The 14,204-nt window shown below is 47.6% G+C and overlaps 1 protein-coding gene across 4 annotated transcripts in view; it reads left to right on the forward strand.

The window, feature by feature from the left end:
- The window catches only part of IGSF3 (immunoglobulin superfamily member 3), a 94,246-nt gene that overhangs the window by 12,911 nt on the left and 67,131 nt on the right, over nt 1-14,204 (forward strand). The gene's annotated exons all lie outside the window — the stretch shown is intronic.

The following is a 14,204-nucleotide window of genomic DNA, read 5'->3' on the forward strand; positions in this document are numbered from 1 at the left end:
ATCCATCTTCTCCACCTCATACTTTGCCTCCTACAGTGTGGCCTCCCTGAGGGCACCCTGGCAAGGGAGGCTGTGGGGACGTAGCCCAGGGCCCTCGTCCGTGTGGCTCTTACAAGTTCCCAGAAGCTGCTGTAGCAGCTCAGTGAAGGGCAGGCTCTTCCAGGTCTGTACCTTGCCAGATGCTCTCTCCCAGCCTGGGGCTAACCCTAAACAGGCATTGATCTGAACTTTTCTGAGAGTCACCGGTGACCTCCCGGGTAGCCAAGTGCTCCCCTTCTCCGTGAGCCCTCTGAGACTGCAGGTCCCAGATGATTGTAAGCTCTGCCTGGTGGAAATCGCCAGGGTTCTGAAGCAGGTACCTGCTGCTCTCGGGAGCCTCTGTGCGGGGCCATTCTTCTCTCTGCAGGCAGCACTTCTCCGAGACCTTTCTGGTTTTTCCCATCAGCTTTGTTTGGCAGTGGTTTGGTGTTGGTTTGGAGATGGTGATGTGTTCGGAATTCTGCTTCACAGATGGACATGTTTGTTAGTGTGAGGGGTGATGGTGCAGATCGATTCATTCTGGGGTTGTCCCAAACTAGGTAACCCTTCGTGACATTGTTTAGAGATGATTTGCTGAACAGGTTCATGATGCCTTCTGATGTTTCAGGACAAAAAATAGCTCGCTGAACAACATTGCAATCTTGTTTTCTGATATTTCATTGCGAAGAAGCAAGAGCACATTCCAAGCACCCTGCCCAGGGCTTCCGCCTTCTCTCTTTCAGAGCAGGTGATTGGCTCCAGCTCTTGGTTTCAGCACCTCTCTGGCTGGGTGTCCCTCTGAACCGTGCACTTCTAAAAGGGAGCCACGAGATAGAGAACTAATAATGTGCCACTAGGCCTGAGTTCACTTTGGAAGAATCTTTGTAGATTTCATGCCCAGTCCTTTTCTTTTAAAGGTGAATTGTCCTAGAGGGAAGAAAAAGGCCATGGTGGCCTGGGTGGGTACAGGGTGGAAGGAGTGTTGGAAAATGCCCCTAACAAGAGATGAGAAAGACTCTGGTGCACGTCGTCTTTGTTTTAATTAAAACATTATGCAATACAAACATTCGCCTTCCCACTCTTCCCCCTACCACAGAGGAGCTGTTATTCCCATATTTGGAATTTGGGGAGAGCTGGGCCTCATGTGAAGATAAGGCCAGCTTTAGTCTCTGATTTGGGGGAAAGTAAGTAACCGTGACAGCTTTGAGGATGGTGGCATTTATGGTGAATATATCATAACTATATGTGCCTCCTTGTCATCATTTATTCAGCACCCCTGTGTCCTAGAGCCGGTGCTATGCCCATCAGTAATCTGACTCTTGTTTTTTTTCTGCATATTTTCCCTTTTGCAAATGTATAGGCATTCAGCTTTAATCAAGTAGGCTTTTTACTCTGTGATCTGTAACGGGGATGACTGAAGTCATGTGGAGGATTTTAAGTAACTAATCTCTTAAGACATTCAGAGCATAATCTTCCCTAGCCCGTGATCATCCTGCCTGCATCCGAGAGATCTGTGAGGCTCTGCAAAGGAGGCTGGATGGGGACTTTGGCATCCTTTGGAGAGACCGGGTGTCTTCCTTGCTGGAGACAGGTTTTTGTTTGCTTTTGGCACAGGGACAGGGCCTGCTGTTCATTTACCATGTCAAGAGAGTTCAAGATGCCCCATGAATGTGACCAGTGTGTTGCTAAATCTCCATGCTGGTACAGAGAACAATGGCAGGCCAAACACACATGAAGATGCTGTCTAGGCTCATTGATGTTTATGCAGTGTGTGTCCAGGGCTGCTTCTCAGGGAGGTGCTGCAAAATAGTTAAGAGAGTCAGTTGTGCTTGGTCAGCGATGTTCACTGACATTTTCCCCTAAATGATACCCGGTTAATCAAATGATCAGGATCTAAAATTTTTTTGTGCTCTTCTTATAATTTGAATATGACTTCATATATCTATCATCTGCTGGACTAAATTGGATTGCAGTTGCTCTTCAAATTATGATTCTTTTATTTTCTGTTTCTACCTACTTCCTGATGTTAGCTCAGGTTCCTGCTACCAAGGTGTCTTGTGAAATTTGGTGACTATTACTCTAAATGAAGCCTTTAATACTTTCCCTTAATATGATGGTTAAATCTCTAACAGTGTAGACTAATGAGGAAGATTAGTTTGAATTAGTAAAATACCTGAATTACCAAATATTTTTCAAGAACTTCACTGTTATTACTTTTAAGTAAATACTGTAACTCAGACTAGGCTAACAGAATGCCTAATAAAGATCCTTGGAGGATCCTGCTTTAGGAGAGAAATAAGAATGATTTGCAATTAGCGTACCAATTGTTTATGTAAATGGAATTTCTGAAATACCAGACTGAGCTTGGAAACCATTTGTTCTCTTAAGTATTTTAAATAGTCCCTATGAAACCCCTGTGCATGCTGGTAGTTGTTTATATGCTGCGTAGAAACCTGTTTCAGGAAGACCTAACTCAACCTTATCATCAGTATCAGAAATTCCAAGTTAGTGACGTCTGGGATCCTCACCTCCCAAGATTAGATTAGATCTCTCTGCCAAATGCTTCCACAGCACATGCAGTTGTCTGTGGTAGCACTAATCAATACATTTAACAAATATATAATGTGTTCTGCTATGTTCTTGTCCGGTGTGTGAAATGGAAGAGACATAACCCTCATCTTTGTGTAGTTTATAGGCTAGCAAAGAAGTCAGAAAGTAAACAAATAAATGCATTTATAATTCATTATAGTCCTGAAAGTTAGACTGTGCTTTTGTGAGCAATGGTTTAATAAACTAGATTTTAAGTTCCATTAGGACAGGGATTACTTCTATGTTATGTTATACGTCATGGTGCCCCAAATCTTCCCTTAGCCTACTGCCTGGCATAGAGTAAATATTAGGTTGGATTTTATTGCCATTTTGATAGGTCAGAAACAGTCGAATGTCAATGATGTCACATTGTCCAACCTGAGAGTTGCCCAGTCGATATGTATGGAATGTTGAATGCATGTTGTAATCAATGGGGTTCTATGGTAGACTGCATTTAACACAGTTTAGCCAAAGAGATGCTAGCTCTGGTATTTGAAAAGGAACTCTAAAACTCCAAGCAGCTAAAATCGGTGATCTGTGATACAGACCGTGGGACTGGGTATCTGTGAGACTGGAGTGCCTCTGTCCAGTATATTTTCTGTGCAGTTCTTGGTAGATTTCCCAGCTTCAGGTCGGAGCACGTGTATTTGGGTCTGGAGTGCTTGTTAGTAACCCAAAGAACGTGGGAAGAGTGTGCTGGAAAGCCGAGATGGAAGGCAGGAATAGGACCTGAAGAAGAAAGAGAGAGGAAAGAGATACGGGCATGGTGGAAGAAGCCTTCCCTTTAAGCCTGAGTGAAGGGAGACTTACTTTTCCAGACCATTGCTCATGAGATCATGCACTCATTCCACAGATTTGTATGAGCCCATGATGGGCTCAGTTATGGCTAGGTATGGGTGTTCCTCATTGCGAGCCTCCTTTTTGTGCCTGGAGCTTCTGTCTGAAGGGTTGCAGGCTGGACTATAGACCCCTGGTCCTCAGAGACAAGGGTTGAACTGAGGAGAAGGCCCCAGCTGGGTCCTGCTGGGAGAAGCCCAGCACTCTGGCCTGGGGCCTGCTCCCTATCTGTGGAACTGGGAGTTGGGCCCAGGCCAGGGCTTAGATCAGAGCTTCCCAAACCTTCTCTGTTAAGAACGTTTTTGCATCTGTTTGGATTTCATGGCCCTTTTTCCATTTTCTGTGCACACATGTCCAATTGTACCACCCTATTACAATGCACACTCTTTTCTCACACCCACAGGATAATTTGTAGTTCCATAGCTATTTGTTGAGCATCCTTATCTGCCAGCACGGGATGGGGGGTGGCAAGTGAGGGGAAACACAGAGATGTGATATTGGTCCCTGCCTGTGGCAGACGTGATTGGTCACCTACAGCGACTCTTCTTTTCCTGGGGCAGGACCCAGTTGGGTTGGATGCCACACCTCTCCCACACGCCACCTAAGGAGAGGTGACCCTGCTTCCAGCCCTAGGGTATGTGCTGATTGAGCTGAGCTCATCCTGGAGGCCCATAGTTTAGACATGGGCATGCAACCTGGTTATGGCCACTGAGATATGAGAAGTCTGCTGGGAGATTCTGGGAAAGACGTTTTTCACTGTAAAAGGAAATGCAGAAGGGACAGCTTATTTCGCTAGATTCTTGGGCAAGAAGCAGCCATCTTGTCATGATGAGGAAAGCAAGTTTGCTAATCCCAGCAGAGGGGAAGAGATGGAAAGAACCAGGGTCCCTGAGGGCCAAGCCCCTGAAGACTGAACACTCCAACCTCCATACGTTTTGTCCTTACTATTTAAGCTAGTTGAGTTGCGGTTTTCTACTACTTATAGTTGAAGGCAACCTATATGAGACACTCCCTCAAAGGAGCATGAATTAGGATTTCTTCTTGTAAAAAAGTACTGTTCACATTATCATCAGAAAGCACATTATTCAGAGACAGAGCTTAGCCTTGTGGCAAGTCAGAAAGGAGAGAGGAAAGCAGTTGGTAGGAAAGAGTGGAGTGAGGAGATTGTATTTTTTTTTTTTTTTTTGAGACGGAATTTCGCTCTTGTTACCCAGGCTGGAGTGCAATGGCGCGATCTCGGCTCACCGCAACCTCCACCTCCCGGGTTCAGGCAATTCTCCTGCCTCAGCCTCCTGAGTAGCTGGGATTACAGGCACGCGCTACCATGCCCAGCTAATTTTTGTATTTTTGGTAGAGACGGGGTTTCACCATGTTGACCAGGATGGTCTCGATCTCTTGACCTCATGATCCACCCGCCTCGGCCTCCCACAGTGCTGGGATTACAGGCTTGAGCCACCGCGCCCGGCTGGAGATTGTATTTTAAGTGGGTGCTGAGGTAGGATTCGGATTTGTGTGGGAGGAGCAGAAGGGCATTCCAGGGAAAGGAATGATGGATGAGCAAACCTACAAAGACGGGAGTGCATGCAGCACTGCCCAGAAACAGGGAGGTTATGTCCTGACTAATTCCACGGGCAGATTCTAGAGCACCTCGAGTTGTGAGTTTATAAGGTGATACTTGACTTACTCAGCGGGAAAAACATTGCAGGCTCATGAACGGGGGAGAAAGGAATGAAAGTGGGCCTTGGGAAGAATGATAAGGATTCAGTAGCTGCGTACCAGGTTCATTGGAAGGGGGAGAAAGTAAAAGCCGAGTGGCGAGTTCAAGCTACTGGAATAATGCACGTTTGAGTTGATGGCAGTGCGGGGAGGGAGTGAAGCTGTCTAAGGAAGATTGTAAGTGAATAAATTAACTGACGAAGAAGGATAAGACGGAGATCTAGGAGAGAAAGACCGAAGAGGAAGGTTTTAGGAAGATGCTGTTTGCTTTTTGCCACTGTGGCTTTGAGATAGGAAAGATCTAAGTAATGAGGCGTGGAATTCATTTGAAAATAGGGCTAGACTTTGAAAATGAGACGCCAAGGCTTAAGAGGATGTGGTGGAGTCAACTCACTAGACACGTACACACTCCAAATTTTCCAGCCTCCCTCACATGGTTGGGGCCATGTGACTAATGTTAGCCAACGAAGAGGGAGAGGAAGGAGCCAGTGAAGAGCCTTGTATTCCTCCATTGATTCCTCCTATGCCTGAGCATCCTTGGGCCAGGGCCAGATGGTATGGCCGCAAGGTGTGGAGGGCTGTCCTTCCAGGACCAGACTTGGACGGCTCCTGCTCAGCTGGGAAATCCTGGGAGAAGCAAGGTCTGAAGCTGTAACAGGTGGCAATGCTGACTGCTATTTGTGTTGGGTCTGGGTGGTATGTGGTCTTCAGGGTACAGTTGTCCACCTTCTCCTGACCTGATTTGCTCAGGGGTCTGCAGTGAATGGGGCTGGAGCTTGTTGGCCGACTCATTCTACCTCTAGGACTCTCAGTGTTTCTGGAGGCAGGTTTACATCTTGGCTGTCCAGGGAAGTGGGTCCTTGTTCATGAGGTGTGCTAGCGAGATGGCTGCTCTCTCCACAGGCACCAGAACACCAAGGGGCTTGCAGGGGGAATGTTTGGGTGGCTGGCGTCCAGTGGTGACCAGGTGGAGTGTCTCAATTACCTGGCTAAACATGGAGCTTCAGGAAGAAGTTCCAGATCTCCAGAACTGAATAGGAATGAGGTGCAAAGCCCATCTTTTGAATCTTTCCCACTCTCAGAAGAGTCAAAATGTGCCTTTTCTGCAAGGCGGAGCAGTGTGGAGCCGGGCACTTAGTGCGCACGCCTTGTTACAGCCTTGTATCCATCTCGCCTGGCTGAATCATGGTGTTTTCCTAAGGGCAAAGGGCCCCATGCGTGCTGGGAGGCCTTTGGCATCTGGTTTTCATCAGGCAGCAAGTAAAAGTGCGGATGGCGGGTCTGATCTTGCTTTAAACAAAGCAGAGTTAGACACGTGGGAAAGGAATTTGAGAGGCTCCTCCTGCTCTGTGTGTGATCTCCCATGTGTCCTGTTTCTCCTCCAGCTGAAAACCTTGACTCCTAATACCCAGAGGAAAACCCTTCAGACCTGGGAGACAGTCTGGAGGCATTGCTGGCACTGGCCTCTCTGGAGCTTCATTTTAGATGAGTTTGAAAATTTAAAAGGCAGGGGTGGCACCATTCCTCTGTTGAATGGAGAGTTGATGTTCTTATTTTTCCTTCCCCTTCTGCAAAACTGGGGTGTCATCAGTATTTGCTGCTGCTGCTGTGTTCTTGGGCACCACTCTTATTTTATACACTGCTTCTTGCTGATAGGCCTACAGGGCTAAGCTTCATCCCAGAAAAAGGGATACCCGAGTGGTCTGTCAGCCGGCCTTTCGTTTGTCTCGTTCCAGTCATCCTTGCCTCTGTCTGCCCAGACAGCCTTCAATCAGCATTTGTGAGCCAGCAGTATGCTTTTGCAAGTTACTTTTCTAAGCTCTCATTTCCTCATCTGTAAAATAGTAGGAAATACTCATTAGGGTGATTGTAAGAGTTAAACGGACCACCTGAGGAAAGCAGTTAGCAGCGGCCTGGCACATAGTAAGTGCTCAGTAAATGGTGGTTGTCATTTTTGTTGACCGGAGCCAGGGGTAGCCACCCCAGTCAGCTGATTGGCCGTAGACATGGTGTGACCATTTGTCCCTGGGATTCGGGCCAGAGTCCACACATAGTTGTGAACCATAAAGGCATGACCTTTGGACCCCATTGTCACCTCCCTTGGAATATCTCGGTGTTTTTGTTTCAGTCTGATAAGGCCATTGTAGCCGGGTTCTGGGAATCCGTGAGCAGGGAGCACTAGCCTCAGACATCGCTGTCAAGGGCATCGGCAGCTGTGAGGTCATTCCTCAACCCGTTGTTTGGGCATCGCTGCCCGGGTCTCTCCTGACCTTCAGCTTCACCTTTTTTGTCACCTGCCACACCTTTGCCTCTGAGTGTCCCCAGCATTTAAACATTTTTGTTGCTGCCCTCTCCATCCACGCCAGTGCCTCTCTCTGCCAGTCCCACTGTTCTCTTCCCTCTCTCTGCCGGTCTCACCGTTTAGGATTTCCTTTGTTTTGCCTCCTCGCCTGGTGCTTTCAGAGAGCAGCGCTGACGTCATCTCAGGAACCGCGCTGCGTCCCAGGGAAGAACCTGCGTGAGCCGTTTGGGTGTGAGGTGCTGGGACAGTACCTCCCTGGTGGCGTCCCGGGGAAAGTGAGTGAGTGCTCACCACGTGGGGAGCCGGGGCAGGGTTTGCGGAGACATCTGCATTAGCAAGTTAGCATCACTTGAGACACAGGCATCTAACCGGCAAGAACGTGCTCTTCGGCTGTCAGGCTGTCCTGGCTGAAGCTGGGGGCCACAGACCTGGGGGACCCCGACTGTGTTCCTTTATCAGCCTTTGTTGTCTCAGGGCAGCTCTCTCTACCTTCCTCTGTGTTTCACCACTGACAGCTCACTCGATTCTGCCTCTGGCAATCTTGGTTACCTGTGAATACTCTTTAACGCCACCTTCTGCCTTCTCAGTGAATTAAGGAAATTCTGTCCTTGACTATTTGTGAGCCAAAACCTAACCTTCTCTCGGCTGGTAAGTATGACTATATTGTGCTAAGGGGAACTTTTGAAGTAAAATGAGACATAAAAAAGAACGGGCACAGTTCGTTTCCAAGCCTTTTCAGGTTCTTGGAAGTCTTTCAGATCCATCTTTTTGACAACCCACCCCAATTCTCCATCTTCCTCCTAAAAATGATGATAATGACATTACACCAGAAGCTGGACAAAAGAATGCTCTGTCTCTTTCGTCTGTGGGAAGTGACAGGAACTGCTGAAACTTGTGTTCCGTGTCACAGAGCCAAGGGTTCACACAGGGCAGAAACAAATCACAGTGTGTCATGAAGGAGGCTTTGTCTCCCTCCGGCCCCACTCTGTGTTTGAGCCCATATGTGGAGGGAGACGCCACAGTTGTGGAAAGGCACTTAAATGACCGCTCTTTAAGGTAGAGGAAATAAGAGGCCGGCCTTTTGCAAAATGGTCAAGTCAGCAGGAATTGGGTCCTGGCCCCCACCAGCGAACTCCTGCTGCCTCCCATCCCCACACCCAGCGCAGTCTCATCCATGGCTTCCGGTGCCCCACCAGGCTGCCCTCCCGGTGCGCACAGTGGCTGTCCCGCTTCTCCCCAGCACTTTAGTGCTTTCCTGTGTCCTCCTGCTGGTCCCTGACTCGGCTGGTTGGAAGGTTTGTGGATCATTCGAGCCACTTACTCACACAGGAAAGAAAGCAGAAGTGGATATTCGGGGAAGCCCCACGTGTTGCTGGCTTGGTGTGTTCACTTGCGTTTTCTGATTTCATTGCTGCGGTTCCCCTGCCCGGGGAGTGTTACACAGCCATCTGTACAAATGAAGCAGTTGAGACCCAGCAAGCTTCTGTGATGTCTCCAAGCCACAGCCAGCAGGGGCCAGTACTTTGCTTTATCGTGGTATAATTTGCTTGCATACAACAAAATTCACCAATTTAAAATATGTAGTTATTTGTTGACAAACATGAGCAGCCACATCACCACCACCACAGTCAAATGTGGACCACTCCCCAGTCCCCAAAAAGTTCTGTCATGCCTCTTGCCACCAGCCCCTTCCCTGCCTGCAGGCCCTAGCCTCAGGGGACCTGAATCCTGCCTCTACAGTTCTGCACTGTCCAGAATGTGATGCACGTGGCATCCCACAGTGCGCAGCCCTTTGAATCTGGCTTCTCTCGCTCAGCACAGCGCTCTTGAGATCCCTCCATGTTGTGTGTATCTAGTTCGTGCCTTTTTATTGCTGAGTAGTGTTCTGTTTTATGGATCTATCACATTTTGTTCATCTCTTCACCAGCTGATAGGCATTTGGGTTGTTTCCAGTTTGGGGCTGCTATGAATACAGCTATTAGGATGTGTATAAGTCTTTGTGTGGATACAAGTTTTATTTCTCCTGGGTAAATACTTAGGAGTTGGATTCCTGGGTAATCTGGTAACTTGATTAACTTTGAAAGAAACTGCCAGACCATTTTTCAAAGTGGCTGCACCCTCCTACCGACCTACCAGCTGTGTACGAAGGGGACCAGGTACTTTTGATGCCTAATCTAGGTTCTTTCTCGATACCCTAGTGCCACTGGCTGCTGAGGTGTTAATTGCTGACTATCACATTCACATGCCCTGAGCCTGTCCTTTTCACAGGAATTTCTTGGGAAGTCTGACCATTTGGAGCCAGTTGCTGGTGGAGAGGTTTCCTGAGGAGGTCCTTTCGTCACACAGGGCCGCTGCCTCTGATGGCTGATTGCCACACCCCCCTTTGCTGCCCATCCTCTCTGCTATCACCTTGGTTCATAATTAAGATTCACCTGTGGGTGACATGGGACCCACATGCAGCCCTTGGACACTGGAACAATCTATTCTGTGCAGTTCACTTCCCTGGCTTTCATGGCGCCTACTCAGCTGGCTCCTGGCCAGAGATGGAGTTAGAGTTGTCCTCTCCCAAATGAACCTGCATGCAGAAGCCATGGGGGCAATGGGGCCACTGCCTCGGCATCATCGCCGCTGCCAGGGCCTGATTGCTGCCGTTTGGGGCTGTGTGGAGCGGCTGCTGTTTTATGGAGCATCTCAGGCCTGGAGCTTGCTGCCGAGGGCTCTCCTTAACAGGCAGCCAAATGACTGCAGTTTTCTGCATGGCTTTCCTGCGAGGTCCCTGATGTTTTGAAAGAGCCAAAAACAGATAGGGGTGCTATCAGGTTACAGTTCTGCTCTGCTGTGGGGTTTCTGTGAAGTGGAGAGGAGGATTTTGAGGAATGTGTGGTTGGGTTTACTTTTGTTTTTCTTTGTGGGCACATTTCCTGAGTAGGGACCACTTGATGATTAGGTGTTCTTTGGTGTAGGGGCCCAGATGGACAGCGTGGGACCCCCTTCTAAGGAATTGTCAGAGTGAGAGGGATGAGCACTGAAGTTTATCCTGCAGCATATGTGCTGGGAGCAGCCTCTCCAAATTGGTGCACGTGTTTGGGGAGGGCAGAGACCAGGGCAGACACTGGCTGGCAGACTCGTCTGCTGGAATGAAATGAGTACTGATCTTGCAATTGGAAGCTCTGCTTTCCTGCCCTTTCTCTGATTCCTGCTAACTTTATGACCTTTGATTAGTCACCTGACCTTTCTGTTCCTCAGCTTCCTCACTGTGGAATAGAAACAATAATCCCTGTTTCACAGGGATTGGAGGATCTGCCGCACCTCAAAGCCCTTTCTACACATGTAACATCAACATGAGACATGCCGTAGGAACCTGTCTGAGCATGGGTGTGGCAGGAGGCCAAGGTCACACCCAAGAAGCCACTTGCCTTTCCACTCCTTACCCTTGTCGGTCTGCGTGTCTGCATCTCCAGGAAGACCTCATGGGGCTGGGAGGGATTGGGGCAGGCTGGCCCTAGGCTGGCCTCAGAGCATCAGGCATTGAGGCCTCTTGCTGGCCTCAGGCTGACAGTAATAAATATACAAAAGAGGACCGAGCTGCTGAGGAACAGCTGGGAGTCCAGACACAAAGGACTGTCGGAGGAGTGAGTCAAGGCCTCTGAAGGTCACTTGAGGAGTGTCTGCCTGAATCACTGACCCTGAGGCATGAATGGAGAAGTAGCTGAGATGCCAGCCCTGGTCTGGTTCCACTGGGTGGATCTTTAGAAGAGGGAGGTGGCGTGGGAGGGGTAAGAGTACTGATTTGGGATTCAGAGACCTGGGTTCTTCAAGCCACTTTGTCCAGGACTAGCTGTGTGACCTTGGACAGGTTGACTGCAGTTTCCTTTTCTGAGAAATGATCAACTCCAGAACTGTTGATAATTGTCACATCGTATCTGAACCTGCCCCGTGACCCTGGTGCCTCTCCCCCATCCCACTGTGCCTTTCTGACCAAGAAGTGCAGGCACAGATAGAGATTTGCAGCCTCTTTTGTTTCTGGATGGTGGATCCCTGTGGTTAATGAATAGTTGCTTTAGGGGCAGAGGTGAGGGGAGTGAGGACTGCAAGTGAAGATGGGCGGGACAGGGAGGTTCCAGGGGGTGAAATATTTTCGGGCAGCAATATGCAGAGGAACCTGATCATGACTCAGCTAAGCTGTGGGCTCACTGGCTGGTGGCCCTGGTGGCCCCCTGCTGAGATCTGCTGCTGGGAGCAGCTGCTGTGGCTGATGATGCTGCAGCGCTTGTCTCTGAGGGCAGCGCTGTACCTACTGCCAGCCAAGCCCTTCAGTGCAGGACACCGGCCCACAGCCTCAGAGTGCCCAGTTTCCACCATCGATTTTAATTATTGTGTGGCTTTTCTTGCTCACATTCTGTTACTCAGTTGAACCAATCTACTTCTTCCCACCGGTATGACAGTTTTTAGCTCCATCCCAGACCAAATTTTGCTCTGGCCCGAATCCCACTCTGTTTCTTCCATGTGTGTCTTGTACATTCTGGGAGCCCTGACCATCTATCTCCCAGTGCCTGGGCCCCTTCCCCTAAGCATGGGGACTCCCGCCTCAGGTCCGCCCTGTTGCAGCTGTTTGAGGCATCCAGGATTTTAATGCTATTAATTGTAGTTGCAGTTTCACTACAAAGCATATGGTTTGACCTCTTACCCTAAGTCATCTCAGACTTTAGGGAAAAAATACCCACGTAAGGATAATTTTTTACCAAAAAAAAATTTTTTTTTTCTAATAAGGGGTAACTCATACCCATGTTTAAAAAATCAGATTTGTGGTGTGTGAGAAAAATGAAATGTTCTGTATTTCAAAGTAAAACTTGGTGACAAAAACTTGAGTGACTCTTAATGGTGATTATAATATCAGTAGTACTTTGGAAATCTGATAATGGGCTGGGCACAGTGGCTCATGCTTGTAATCCTAGCGCTTTGGGAGGCTGAGGTGGGAGGATCACTTGAGCCCAGGAGTTCGAGACCCTGTCTTTACCAAAAAAAAAAAAAAAAAATTTCAAGAGTTTGAAGCTGTAGCGAGCTATGATTATACCACTGTCCTCCAGCCTGGGCTACAGAGTCAGACCCTGTCACAAAAAGTAAAGAAATAACACTTTATTAGGTGCTACAGTTTTGTAAAGGATCATCAGACACACGAACTTGATAATTATGTAATCTTCCTAAGTCTTCTGACTGAAATCATGACACAACATGAAATCTTATTTCCTGGCTTCCCTTCCTGGTCTTCCTTTTGTCCTCTCTTCCTGCCGGCTCTGCTCTCTGCCCATTCTGAACAACTGCCTGCTGCGGTGATCAGCACTCTTCTTTGGATGTTCTTTGCTCCAGATGCTTTGCAGGCTAGAGTACAGTGGCGTGATCTCGGCTCATTGCTGCTTCCGCCTGCCAGGTCCAAGCGGTTCTCCTGCCTCAGCCTCCTCGGTAGCTGGGATTACAGGCATGTGCCACCATGCCTGGCTAAATTTTGTATTTTTAGCAGAATCAGGGTTTCCCCATGTTGACTAGGTTGGTCTTGAATGCCTGACCTCAAGTAATCCGCTGCCTCCGCTTCCCAAAGTGCTGGAATTACAGGCATAAGCCACCATGCCCTGTCCTTTTAATTTCCTATTGCGAAAAATTTCAAATATGTACCAAAGCAAAGAGAGCAGGATAATTAACCCCCATGCACTTACCACCTAGCTCCAGCAATTATCAGCTTGTGTCCAATCTTATCTGAACCCTCATTCACTTCCCTCCCCTCCCTGTATAATTTCCAAGAAAATCCAGGGAACACCTGCTGTATTCCCATGTGTTAATGAAAACTCTTGTTGATTAAGCTGCATTTGTTAGTTATTCATTTTCCCATTTAAAATTAATTTTGGGAATACCAAAAAGGCCCCATTTCATCCTCATATCTGATTGGTTATAAGTGTAGTAGTGAAATAGTATCAAGGTTGACAAAGACATCAAACAATAGGAACATTTAAACACTAATCTTGGCAATATAAATTGGTGCATTGATGTTGCAGAGCCATTTGGGTAATGCCTAGTATGGTTGAAGATTTAGAAGAATATTTATTGCAATGAAAAGTCGAAAACCACTTAAACGTTTATCAGTAGGAAAATGAATAAATTGTACTGTGGATGATGATTATTCAGACAGTGGACCATCGTGTAAGGCAGTTGAAATGAATGCCCTGGAGTGACATATGTCAACAAAGATTACCCTCAAAAATGTTTTGTCAATAAAAAAAGATGCTAAAGGCTGTGTACAGTGTGGTGCCATTTTGAACAGTTTTAAAGCATGCAAAAACTCTTCATATTGTCAGTGGCTACATACCTAGGTAGTAAAAGTGTAAAAATGTGCAAGAGTGATAAATACCAAATTCAGGATGTTGTCATTTCTGGGATGGGTGGAATAGTGGGACTTGAAAGGGGGCGAAATAGGGATTGAAGCACAGACTGTAATGCTTGCTTTCTTGAAAGGAAAATAAAAAAACGAAAGCAGGTGTGGCCAAATGTTAAGGTGTGACAAATCCTGGACGTGCACAGGTATTTGTTATACATGTGTCTGTAAGTGGTTCCTTATTTAGAAATTAAAAATGTGTCATTGTCCTTCATCTTCTGATGAGCTTGCAGTGGCTGCTGTTGTCACATGATGTCATTTTCTTGACTGGAGCTAAGAAACTTGGCATTTTTTGTTATTTAATTCTTTTTTTTTTTT

The sequence above is a fragment of the Sapajus apella genome, unplaced genomic scaffold (genome assembly GCF_009761245.1).
Source record: "Sapajus apella isolate SASKATOON/1434 unplaced genomic scaffold, GSC_monkey_1.0 scaffold69, whole genome shotgun sequence".
Classification (NCBI taxonomy): Eukaryota; Metazoa; Chordata; class Mammalia; order Primates; family Cebidae; genus Sapajus; species Sapajus apella.